This window comes from Cnephaeus nilssonii (assembly GCF_951640355.1).
Source record: "Cnephaeus nilssonii genome assembly, chromosome: 8".
In the NCBI taxonomy this organism is placed as follows: domain Eukaryota; kingdom Metazoa; phylum Chordata; class Mammalia; order Chiroptera; family Vespertilionidae; genus Cnephaeus; species Cnephaeus nilssonii.
Genome location: NC_137079.1, coordinates 9,274,167 through 9,280,166, shown reverse-complemented (window position 1 = coordinate 9,280,166; position 6,000 = coordinate 9,274,167). Strand labels below are relative to the sequence as shown.

The following is a 6,000-nucleotide window of genomic DNA, read 5'->3' as shown; positions in this document are numbered from 1 at the left end:
TAAAACAGTCTCTATCGTATTCGGTTGTTACGTTGGCCCCCTAGAATGAGTCGCGGGGCTTTGTTTTCATTAAGTGGCTTCAAGATTATCATTTAAAAACAAACGCTGTCACTGCGCACCCTTGTCAACCTCCCTTGGGCTCCTTCTAGGGCGTGAGGGTGGCCCCTGTCTTGACCGTGGTTCCAGTTAGTGTCTCCACAGTGATTTGCATGTTGTTAACCTGCTTAGACCCGAATCCGTCTATGGGGAAGGGCTCCCCCTGTCCCAGTTCCACACGGAGCCCTGGCCCCTGTCACCTGGGTCCCTCTTGAACGCTGAGAACTTGTCCTGCCGGTGGAACATTTAGAAAGGCAGCACCAGCCCCCCTCCTCAGGGAGCCGATGAGCTCCATGAAAAGAGATTCCCAAGCTGCGTCCCCGCGCTGCACATGACCAGCCGTGCTCGCTGGCTCCGCTGGCTGTTGGTTGTTGCTATGACTACGCAAAGCCGGTGGAACCCAATGAGCTGCCTGCAGCAGGGCTGAGAGGACCAGCCATTTTACTTAGGGGAAACAGTGTGGCATATTCTGCTGAGCGTTACCCTGGAAGGAGCATTTAAAAAAAAAAAAAATCTATTCAGAGAAGAGAGGAGTGATGGGCATGTGAGGATACAATGATCAGCGCCCAGCGCGCCTGCAAGCTGCCGTTGGGACGGGCTGGTGACGGCCGCTCCTGTGAGCTGATCTGAGACCCTGGAATGCAGATAATGCTGCCTATCTGCTATCAGACGGCAGGAAAGGGTTTTGTCTCGGAAAGGCAAGCCTGCCCTGCAATCGTATCTCGGCAGCTCTCTAGCTGCTTAGCCTGAAAACGAGTGACCCCAAAGGAGGGCGTTCCCGCCGGCCAGCCGCAGGTCTGCAGAGCAGGTGTGTGCTCCATGGGCACCGGACTGGAACCCAGGCGGCCGCTCTCAGGTTCACCTGCTTCCTGTTAACAGATTGTTGGCTCCGAGAGCAGCTGCCTGCCCACTGAGGTCGCCCCGGCTGAGCAGGAGGTCCCCGCGTGTCCACTGGACTGACAGAGGTAAGCTTTTTGCTTTTCTTAAAGCATAGCGTTATCAATAACTCGGAGCAAAACTTAACCTGAAACATTTATAAACATTGTGTTGTCTGATTTACCAAGGAAATATACACACACACACACACACACACACACACACACACACACATACACACACACACACACACACACACACACACACTTCCACAAAATAGTGTCTGGGGCACAGACTTGTTTCAGTGAGTTTAGCTTCTAGAACTCGGATGATAAAGCAAACAAACAAAAACATTACTAATGTGCCTTGGGACTTGAGATAAATATTTGCTATTTTAACAAACCACACTGGCTTGTCATTCTGGACAGTCTTGTAACCAACAACCTTTCTCTCTCACAAACAATGGGTTCTTTATGAACTGCACTTTGACATCTATTAGAAGAATTACGTGGAAAGTCAGAGGCTTGAAAATTGTGAAGCATTTGTTTTGAAGCCTCAGCACTGATGAGTTTTCACTCTTAACACACCTTCTTACACTACGAACTTAAGGAATTCTATCCCACAGGCAGATCCCGAGCCAGTGGATTTTGCACTTGCTCGCTCTGAACTGAGCCTCGGGGTGCTGTCTGGTTTGCTTGGGGGGTGGCTGTAAAGCAAATAGTGTAAGTACTGGAAGCAGCTCACGCGTCCTCTCCCAGCATCGTGCACGCCGCGCTAGCCCAGAGCACAACACCCCCATTGTGCACCTCGGCTTGGAATCCCAGGGAAGAAAGGAAGTGAGATCTGCACATTGAATGCAAGCACGGCGACTGTATGTGCTGGTAAAACTCCTTCTATTGCACAGGTTTTTCTCCCAAGCAGATAGGTTTCAGAGATAGAGAGTGAGGCCAAAACGCCACACACCTCCCGCAAAGGCCGGACACTAATGTTTGCGGGGGATGTTTGCTGTCAATCGCTCCGTGAGAATAGCACAGACTTTGAACTGCAGTAGGAACTGCCCCTTATGAGTGTTTCTCTGATTTATGGTCTCTTAGGAACAAAGCTGCTACTGTGGATTGAAATTGGTCAGTCAAATCGAAATCCTTGGTAAGGATGTGACCAAATAATGATGAATTATGTTTCAGCAGCATTTCAGCTTTACTGAAATCAATTCTATGGTTGGTCTACCAGTCCTGGTCTACCAGGACTGTCAGATAATTTAATTATCTGACAGTCCTGAAAACGTATAAGGAAAACTGCTTGGTTGAAAACTTTGAATAAAAACCTCTACTAAAGATTAAATCTACCATGAAATGTCCAATAAATAGCATATAGTAAATCCTAGACTTACTTCTAAGAAATATTTTTTATTTGCTTCCTTTTTTTCCAAACTGTGAGTGACATGGGAGGCACCTTTTAATTTTAAGTATAATAATACAATTTTCATTGCTACATCTGAGCACGCATCACCTGTTTCACAAATATGTCAATATTCCCCAAGATAAGAGAATGATAAAGTGTAGTCACCAATATTCTGCTTTACATGTCACCAATATTCAGGATATAAAAACACAGACCAACTGATCTTAGTCTAGAGGATCAAATCCAAACATGTAACAATGAGAGCAAATAGGAATATGCCTGTTGGTGTGTGAGCGACAGTGTATGGGATAAAATGGTGAGGTGATGGCATTGTTCTTCACGTACGTTTAAACTTAAAATGAACAGACTTAGTTTTGAGTCAAATTCTATAAACACAAATAGCCCAAAGAATGGTTCTTTATAGCAGAATGAAAGGTAGTAAGACTTTCTCTTCGGTTGAATTCCCTTCAGAGCTTTCCACTGCAAAAGGAGTTCTCAGACTTCACACAGTGCAAAGACCTGCAGCAAGGAAACGATTTTGTATTCGTTTTTCTCGGGGAGTTTTAGAAGAACTGGGTGAGGAAATACTTAAGACACGTCTGCCTACCGTGACACACAAACTTTATACCTGTGTTGTTTTTCTACGTTAGTAACCTTTTAAAGTGATATGCTATGAAAGACGAGCATTTTAAGTTCACTTATGTCACTGCATATCAACATAGTTATTAATTCCACAACTTTGAGAATCAGATGCAGAGATATAATCCTTAAATTTCAAGACTTTGCACTTCGGCTTTTGTCTATTTATAGAGCCTTATAAATGCCACTTTGCAACTCACCTGCTAGCAATGTCGGATACTATGTGATTTCCCAAACATACTGTACCAAACTTTTGCAAAGCCACCGACAGACTTTTTTCTAACGCTCCTCCCCATGCTTTGTAATCCAGCGAGACTGTCTTTCCGGACACTTCCTCGCCTTCCCCTTCAGCCACTTCAGAGTCTTCTGTCTACAGCTCTGTCTGCTGCAGCATATTGCACGTGTCTGCTCATGGCTTCCAGGTTCTCTTCCTCTTGTATGTGCTTTGTCCAGTGTCCAGAACTTGGCATTCAGACATGTGCTGGTAACCTCGGCCTTCACTACTGTCTTACTGGTTACTGTAAATATGTGCTCAATCTTGAAAGAGAAGCCCAATTATCTATTTTTAGTGCCTTTTATCAGACAAAACTCAAAACATTTTAAAACAGCAATGAGGCTTTCATTTTCCTGACATGAAAATATGACTTCAGGGTCACAATTTGAAAAAAAAAAAAAAGTGCTATAAATGCTCCATAATATAGCAGAATTTTCTGAGGGAAAATTTTGCAATGTGTAAGTTTTAAACAAAACAGGTTGAGAGCTTGAGTATCTGGAAGATGCTGTTGTTGTTGTTGTTGTTGTTGATTTTTAATTTACAGCTATTATAAAATTTGCAGGGGAAAATAAATATACTAAGTTATCCCTGTTGGAAATCTGCTCTAAAATCAGACCATTAAAATGAATGTTGAATTGATGATAATGAATAGCTAATTGTAACTCAAGTACTTATGGAATTGTTTTTCATAGTGAAGCCAGAAGAAAATCAAAGTCATGAACTGGAAAGAGACCAAGTAACTGAAATAAAGTCTACAATTGCAGAATTTCTTTTCATTTTTCCCACATAAACCTGAAAGGTTACTGGTCATCACTGGTTCCATTATACTTCCCTGTAGAATCTGAGTTCCTGGGAGTAACTCTCCTGATACAGACATGCTTTTAGTTACAGAGACTTCCATCCTTTCTCTATTTGATGGCATGCCTAATATAGTTTTAAAATAAGGTTCAATTTCTATAGCTTTTTATAGAAAAACTAGGGGCGGGTCCCTCAGCCCAGGCTGCACCCTCTCCAATCTGGGACCCTTGGGGGATGTCTGACTGCTGGTTTAGGCCCCTGTGTGATGGGGCCTAAACCAGCAGTCAGACATCCCTCTAGCAATCCGGGACCGCTGGCTCCTAACCACTCTACCTGCCTGCCTGATCTCCCCTAACTGCCTCTGCTTGCCAGCCTGGTTGCCCCCTAACTGCCCCCCTGTTGGCCTGGTTGCCCCCTAACTGCCCCCCTGCCGGCCTGGTCGCCCCCAACTGCCCCCCTGCTGGCCTGGTCGCCCCCTAACTTTCTGGAAGGAAGTCGGACATCTGGAAGATGTCTGATCAACCTGGTCTAATTAACATATTACTCTTTTATTAGTATAGATTGCCATAATGCTATAATCAAATAACAAGAATGGGTTGGAAATTTTAAGTTGTAATCTACACTAATAAAAGAGAAACATGCAAATTGACTGTACCTCTGCTACGCCCACAAGCCATGCCCACCAGCCAATCAGGAGCGAGTATGCAAATTAACCCAACCAAGATGGCTGCGGTCACGGAGTGAGCAGGAAGCTTGGGTTTCCCCGGCAATGGAGGAAGCCAAGCTTCCTGCCCTGGCAGGCCCTGGCCTCCGCTCAAGGCTACAACATTTCAATTATAGAAGATAAATAAATCCCAACAAAAATGGTGGAAGTCACAGAATAGGAGAGAGCAGGAGGCTTAGGTTGCCCCTGGCGCTGGAGGAAGCCAAGCTTCCAAGTTTCCCGCCCAGCCTGGCCGGCCCTGGCCTCCGCTCAAGGCTACAAAGTTTCAATTATAGAAGATAAATAAATCCCAGATACCAGGGCCTCCACTTGGGTCGACGGGGCGGGAAGGCTGACCTGCAAATCACCACAGGCCCCTCGCCCAGGCTGCCCCACGCCCCAAGGGAACCCCCACCCTGATCTGGGACACCCTTCAGGGCAAACCAGCCGGACCCCACCCGTGCACCAGGCCTCTATCCTATCTAATAAAAGAGTGATATGCAAATTGACCATCACTCCAACACAAGATGGCTGCCCCCATGTGGTCAAAGATCCTGTCCCCATGTGGACACAAGATGGCCACCACACGATGGCCAGCAGGGGAAGGCAGTTTGGAGGGACCAGGCCTGCAAGGGAGGGCAGTTGGGGGTGATCAAGCCTGCAGGGGAGGGCAGTTAGGGGTGACCAGGCCAGCAGAAGAGGGAAGTTGGGGGCAACCGGGCCTGCAGGAAAGGGCAGTTGGGAGGGGGGAAACCCAGGCCTACAGGGGAGGGCAGTTAGGGGTAATCAGGCTGGCTGGGGAGCAGTTAGGCATCAATCAGGCTGGCAGGGGAGTGGTTAGGGGGTGATCAGGCTGGCAGGCAGAAGCGGTTAGGGGCAATCAGGAAGGCAGGCAGGCGAGCAGTTGGGAGCCAGCAGTCCTGGATTGTGAGAGGAATGTCCAACTGCCCATTTAGGCCCCATCTGGGATCGGGCCTAAATGGGCAGTCAGACATCCCTCGAGTGGTCCCAGATTGGAGAGAGTGCAGGCTGGGCTGAGGGACACACACCCCCGTGCACAAATTTCATGCACCGGGCCTCTAATAAACATATAATGCCTTGTCTCTAAGACAAACCATGTAGAAAACAAAAGTTGTAATTAATAATGTATGTATTTTTATACATAAAGTAGCAAAGGTTAAGAAGTTTAAATGTCCAAATGTTTAGAATTAAA

The 6,000-nt window shown here is 46.5% G+C and overlaps 1 protein-coding gene across 1 annotated transcript in view; it reads left to right on the top strand.

Annotated features, from left to right (window-relative positions):
* The first annotated feature begins 577 nt into the window (after positions 1-577).
* Positions 578-6,000, top strand: part of SORBS2 (sorbin and SH3 domain containing 2) — a 197,991-nt gene continuing 192,568 nt past the window's right edge. Inside the window, exon 1 of the mRNA XM_079779510.1 lies at positions 578-1,061. The gene's annotated coding sequence lies outside the window, so the exon portion shown is untranslated. The remainder of the gene's footprint in view (positions 1,062-6,000) is intronic.